This window comes from Ranitomeya variabilis, chromosome 3, assembly GCF_051348905.1.
Source record: "Ranitomeya variabilis isolate aRanVar5 chromosome 3, aRanVar5.hap1, whole genome shotgun sequence".
Lineage (NCBI taxonomy): Eukaryota > Metazoa > Chordata > Amphibia > Anura > Dendrobatidae > Ranitomeya > Ranitomeya variabilis.
Window position 1 is genome coordinate 655,083,067 of NC_135234.1, and position 5,759 is coordinate 655,088,825.

At 39.4% G+C, this 5,759-nt stretch overlaps 1 long non-coding RNA gene across 1 annotated transcript; it reads left to right on the plus strand.

Annotated features, from left to right (window-relative positions):
* Nucleotides 1-3,106: 3,106 nt before the first annotated feature.
* LOC143818467 (uncharacterized) lies at nt 3,107-4,597 on the plus strand. Its single transcript, XR_013224564.1, has 4 exons — nt 3,107-3,388; nt 4,250-4,304; nt 4,389-4,447; nt 4,540-4,597. It is a non-coding gene; the product is annotated as an uncharacterized LOC143818467 (long non-coding RNA).
* Nucleotides 4,598-5,759: the final 1,162 nt, after the last annotated feature.

Below are 5,759 nucleotides of genomic sequence, written 5' to 3' on the forward strand. Positions count from 1 at the left end.
TGCGTGGCCTGCCCCAATATAATGAGAACGGATACATTTGTAAATTCAAGTGGGACCTGTACGTTTAAAATTAAACATCATATAACATGTACATCAAGGGCAGTCATATACTATGCTGTCTGTCCATGCTCTCTGATATACGTGGGGATGACAACCAGACAATTCAAGGTACGGGTCAGAGAGCATGTACGTGGGATAGAAGCTGCGAAAAATGCGAAAAATGCGGAGGATATATCGGAGTTAAAAACCTTACCGAAACATTTCAGAATCCATCACGATTGCGATCCATCTGGCCTAAAGTTTATAGGAATAGATACCATCATCTTGAATGAACGCGGTGGTGGAGTTGGTATACCACTTGCTAAAAAGGAGACTGAGTGGATTTGGACCCTAGATACGGTTTCTCCAAAGGGTCTGAATGAAAACTTGAGTTTTGTCCCCTTTTTATAATAGATTTTAGACAATACTATATATAAAAATACTTGTTTCATAATAAATACTCTTTTTTAATCATATATTTTTCATATTTTATATAATTTTATAACCATTAGAGTTGTGGGTATGCACGCCTTTGCGTATGAGTGTGTGTACACATGGGCGTGCATATATACATATATATATATATATATATATATAAATATGGTTTTTTCATTTTTTTAATATATTTATACTTTTATCTTAAATTTATGTTTTCTGGCCTTTATATAAGGAACCTTTTTCGGTTTTTTTTATATGACATTTTAAACTGATTTATTATTTTATAACTGATTCATTTATACAATTCTTTAGTGTCCACTTACCTTGATATGATAATTGGCTTGATTCCCTCGTTGGCACTTTGGGACGGACTTCTCGATCGGACCAGTGTGATAGTAGCAATGAAGACCCCTACGCACGGACTGTATCCGGACGGGCTACAATCAACACAAATGTAGAGATGTATATATATAGTGGGGCATGAGATATGAAATTGTATACATATATTATATTATATAATCTATTGGTCCAAAGGTGGGTGGGTATCTCGCTTTTATGTGGCATTTGGATGAGCTACAACCGACTTATATATAGTGGGGGATGGGTATCTATAATTCATATGTACATATCATATAATCTAGTAGTCCAACATGGGTGGGATTTTTGTTTTTATAGTTATTGTGCTCTTTTGATCCCTTGTCATTTTGATATGATACATTACACATGTGTAATCATATATGTGCATGTATCTATGTCACACGTGTATGCTCGGTAGCATCGTGTGTGCATTTATGCATGCACATACTCTCGCTGACACATACACATATGCATGTAAAACTTATGTATATATAGTGGTGATCCATTCCCTAACTATATGCTCTTCCCCTTTATCCTCCAATTCTTCTCTCCCCCTTTTTTTGTCACTGAGTGACAATATAGCGGCGGCTAATCCGTCATCTGGACACTAAATGAATCCCTTATTATTGTGTTACACCAAGTGTCTATACACCATTTGAGACTCGGGACCTGGTCGTGCGCATGCCCGGTCTCCATGATGGAGCTTCGCCGCGTCGCGTCCTTGTTGCTTGGAGACGTCGGGTACTCAGCCCCCGTACGTCCGGCTGCATGACGCGGGCGGCGGAAGTCCCTGATTGTGCGACTGCGCATGCGCCGGCGTGGCCCGGACCGTAGTGCTCTGTTTGGTGATCATATAAAAGGCTCCCTTATTGTTCAATGGCCACCCCCTGACGAAGGATTAGATCCGAAACGCGCGTCGGGGTGCGCTGCATGGGACTTGGCTGACCCTTTATACAGGTATATTACGTTATTATATTCCTCCTCTAGCTGGATTAAGTCTGTGGACTTGATACTCTTATGAGATCTCCTAATATACACTGTGGTATATGGTGCAATCTCCAGCTATTTGATTTGGCACTGATACCTTTATATCTATGTCCGCAAATTGTGCACTTGTTGCGGATACTTCAGTTATATAACTTATGATCTTTGCACTGTGTTGTATACTTTATTTTGCTCTTTTTTTGCACATTTCTTTGCACAATTTTTTTTTTTTTGTATATTTTTCTGCACATAATTTGTGAGATAGTACACAATACCACTAGTAAATACTTTAGTATTCAATTTTTTTAATAATATTTTTTTAATAATTTTTCACTATATACTATTGTGCATTTGCGGATACCATTATTATATACCTTGAGGTTGTAGCGCAGTATTGCACATTGCACTTTATTTTGCGTATTTTTTGCACATATATTATGAATTAATATAAACAACAAACATATTACTCCAAATTCTACAGTAAAAAATTTTTTTTTAGATTTATTTATCACATGGCACTTTAATGTTCTTTATACAATCCTCTGCACTATTAGTAGTATTTAATGAACTGCACATATTTATATGTTTTTATGTACTTTTTATTCTTGGAGGTCACATTTAACCTGAGATTATAATATAAAAGGGTCAGCCTGTATTAATTTCCCCTTGGTTTTAGTATTTTTTATGTTATTATTCCCATTTGCGCGCACAATTGCTATATTTTGTATATGTTGTATTGCTGTCAATTTAAATAAAGGCATTTTATATCTCACTCCTGCTTGGTGTTATCTCTGGGTGGTTCCATATTGGCTGTGGCTGCTATCTTCGGTTAGTGGGTTTCCACACTACTCTCCACAGAACACGTATCACTGGTGTATATATAAATATATATATAAAGATTCCTTATATTTTGGTTATAGATTATTTGGTATACAGTGATTGTTGTATCTGTGGTTGCGTTAAACCAGTACTGATGAGTACAAGACAGCCCCCAAACATAAAAGACCGAATTGTTAAGGCCGACGTAGGCAGTGCACGTAGGGAACATACCCAACAGCTACTCAGCACACGCCGTCATGGCACGTTCCCGTGCCTTAATTGCGCTGCCTGCTCCAACGTAATCAGATCTGACAATGTTACACATCCGAGGACTGGTAAGTCCTTTCCCATTTGAGTTTTTTTTACCTGCAAATCTAATTTTGTAATCTATCTGATCAAATGCCCATGTGGCCTTCTCTATGTTGGGGAGACAGTACAGCACGTGAAAGACCGTATCGCTAGTCACAAATCCACAATAAGATGTGGTAAAACGTGGCTCCCCCTGCCTGCCCACTTTTCTGCGGCTAGACACTCAGTAGCGCAACTCAAATTTCAAGTGATAGAACAGGTGCCACGACCCAGACGTGGGGGGAACCACATTAAGCTATTAAAGTCAAGAGAGACGTATTGGATATATACGCTCGATACATTGGCGCCAAAGGGCCTGAATAGAGATATAGACTGGTTGCTATAACTGTTGTACTGATATTCTCTTTTTCTCTCCCTCTGCATAGACCCGTTGACCATGATGGTGAGTCTAATATCTACCTACTATGACTACCTTTTGTCACCTTCCCCTGGTTTTTTAGTTTTTTTGTTTTTTTGTTCTGTTTTTGTTCCTTTTTTGCCTATTTTGCTAATTTCATTTTTTATTTTTTATTTTATTGTTTTTTATTGTTTATTTTTCATAATTTACTTCTATTTTTACTTTTATTTTTATTTGCAAATCCCCCCCCCATTCTTCCCTCCTTTCATTTTGGGACTTATTTTACTATTAATAATCCCAGGGCTTCCTTGGTTTTCTAGCCTTAATTCCATTTTATATTTTGTATTTTCATTTATTTATATTTCCCCCATTTTCCGTTCATTTACTTTATTATTTTTCTTTACATTTCATTTACTTCTTCAATGTTATTGCCACCTTGCTCTTTTCATTTGCCTCGGTTTGCCCTCTTATTGTTATATAGGATTTTATGGATGCATGTTACATGGGCCTCACAAACCCCGCAATAGCTTTAGGAGCTTCATGTTATACCGCACAGCGCAGGTGCCACTATAGACCAGCACACCCAGTGGTCACATGCTCACAGCGCTCCCTCTCCCATCTAGTACTCGCGCATGCGCACTCTGCTTCACATACTAGTCGGCAGGATTTCCGGTACCAGGTGACGCATTTTCAGTGCCGCGGGTCCTTGCGCGCTCATATACCGGGCCAGGGTGCCACAAACCATGTGCCGGTCCAGCCAGGCGCAGGAGCGCCACTTATACCTTCCATCTGCCAGGTAATCCCCTGATCCACCACAGCACATGCGACCTTACACCGCATATACTCTGTATTTTGAGGTATGACACCCTATTTACAGCTAGGCTTAATACTCTATCTTCCCCACAGAATTTTCCTACATATTTCAAGTACAGAAACGCCATCTGCTCCCCAGCACTACCAGGTAATACCCTGCACCACTATATAATATGCCTCTCCATTGGTGCCCCTTTCGGTATACATCCTAACCCTATATATCCATAAATAGATCTCATTGGCGGCACAACAAGACAAGGCAACCCAGATACTATTACCACACTATATAAGGTAAACACCACCCCCCCTCCCCCTTTAAAACTTGAGGTATTAGGGCTGGCACTTCATTGGTAGTCCCGATTAACACTTTCTATTCCTTACAGATATCCCATACACTTCAAGGATACTATCTATGCTATAACTCTTATTCACCTTGCTAAGGTAAACCGCCTTTCTAGCTATACCAGTCACCTTCTTCCTCTCACCTTGGCGTTTTGTTTTCTTGGGGCCCTAGCCCTCTAATTTTCCGAGTATACTTTATCTTCTATAAACTTGCACTGGACTATATCCTCACATGCTATGGATTTTCCTCCTATTTGGAAATTGTTTGAAATATCTAGTGTATGCTATGTAATGTATATATGTATATATTTTTTCTTCTTGTAGGGCCGTATGTGTGCTACAATACGTAGCACAACATTTATTTTGTATACTTTCTGTTTTGTTTGCTTATATATATTTTGTTTTTTCCAGCGACCACATGATAAAGACTCGGGAAGAGTCGAAACGTTGTCAGTTTGACTTCTGGTCGCCTACTGCACTGTTGAATATTACTGTATATGTGCAGCACTATAATAAATTATGAGTTTGTCACAATATATATCCCTAGAGTGTGCGGTGTATTAAACTTATTTCCAGTGACAATGTAGACAGACTAACGTTCATCAATATGAACAAATCCTGGATCCACAAGGACTTTTCTACCCCTGTGTCATCTTGGGGAGACTAAAAGCTTGATGATTTTTGAAAATCACCTCATCAACCGTTCTAAAAAACTCTAGCAAAATTGATGCCACTTAAGTGGTGTCTGTGGCCGAATTTTTTTTAAAAATGGAGACTCTTTTATTTAGTCCTCTTGCTGAGTTTTACATGACGTTGCCATTGTCAATTCCAGGTGGGTGGGGTCGTCTGCAGAGTTGTTTACTCATACTATGGCCTGGGATTCAGAGGTCTGCTCCAAAGCTTCAGTGTCTGCTAGTCAGCAGAGCAGCCCAGCCACCCACCGCCTGTTTACCTAAGTACTATTTTTAACGGCATGTGGCCCAGGAAATCCTTTTGGGCCTAGTAGAATTTAGTGCTATTCAGCAGCGTACCCCACCCATGAAGCAAGCTACACGACCTGTTTACCTAAGTACTATTTTGTAACGGCATCTGGCCCAGGAAATCCTTTTGGGCCTAGTAGAATTTAGTGCTACTCAGCAGAGTACCCCACCCATGAAGCAAGGTACACCGCCTGTTTACCTAAATACTATTTTTTAATGGCATCTGGCCCAGGAAATCCTTTTGGGCCTAGTAGCAATTTCTGCTACTCAGCAGAATACCC